Genomic DNA, 1,354 nt, shown 5'->3' on the forward strand with positions numbered 1-1,354 from the left:
TACCATCTTTTCTAACCTTAACCAAAAGCCAAGTTACAACCAAAGAAAGTCCTTCAGATCAATTTTTGATAATGTTTAAGGCTAAGCATGCAATAGATATAATGATACATTGTGAAGTACCACTTGCCTCCTTCAGCATAAGAAATTAGGAAAGAAATACAAAAATGAGAGAGTCTTATTGGTGAAGACCCCCGTGGGCATCATAAGGCGATGGTGAATTGAGAGAAAATGAAAATGAGAGAGTCTCATTAGTGAAAACCTTTGCAGACACCATAAGGCGATGGTGAGTGAAGAGAAATAAAAATGAGAGAGTCTTATTGGTGAAAACCTTTGTAGGCACCATAAGGCAATGGTGAGTGGAGAGAAATAAAAATGAGAGAGTCTTATTGGTGAAAACCCTCACGGGCACCGTAAGGCGATGGAGAGTTCAAGAGAAAAGTGAAAAGTGAAAATAAAAAGATTTGTTGGCAAAAGTCATTTAAGATGTCGACAATCGAATGTGATGAATGAGTCCAATGGATTTAAAGAAGCGGCTCAGCGGCAAAGCCACGAACTCAACAACGAATGGGGAGTTTGGATAGGAAGATCAGGCAGCTCAATCCAAAATGCATGTCATACTCATTGGAGTTGGTTGTTGTATTAAGATAAGTTTTCTTTTGAATATGGGACATTGCCCTTTTCTTTCATTTATATATTCGTTCTTTTTGTCTTTTTATGTCATTTATCAAAATAAAAGTCACCATCATTTCTTTACATTTTAAAGTCAAGTCTGTGTCAAAACAAGTGAGAAAAGATTTCAAAATTTACTACCAATCTTTCCAATTATACGAGGAAAAGCCAAGGAACAGCACAAGAAAGAAATATGATCATAATTCAACACGAAACAAAGGAAGTCTATCAACTGACAGGCTATTGGATTCGTGAAAACATTCAAATTTGGGAAAAGGGTGCACCTCAGAGGCATGGTAAAATAGAAGCCCATTATTCGAGTCGGAACTCATTTCCCTCAATCTGGATCCGAGGCGATGATGCGGCAAGACAGGGCAGGTGTCAGCGATTTAGAAGAAAGATGAAACGAACGAGTGCTGAACAGATACATGAGAAGCCAAGATCTGCAAGCCACCACTAAGTTTTTAACTGACAAATTTTCTTTGTTGAAATAGGGGCAAATTCGCTTCACTAAATTCAGCTACCATTGGAAATGCACATTCGTGAGATTTTACTTTATGTTCAGGAGCCTTCTGAAAAATGGGAATTTACTTTCAGTTCAGGACCCTCCTGAAAAATGGGATTTTACTTTCTGTTCAGGACCCTCCTGAAAAATGGAATTTTACTTTCTGTTCACGACCCTCCT

This window comes from Capsicum annuum, chromosome 10 (assembly GCF_002878395.1).
Source record: "Capsicum annuum cultivar UCD-10X-F1 chromosome 10, UCD10Xv1.1, whole genome shotgun sequence".
In the NCBI taxonomy this organism is placed as follows: domain Eukaryota; kingdom Viridiplantae; phylum Streptophyta; class Magnoliopsida; order Solanales; family Solanaceae; genus Capsicum; species Capsicum annuum.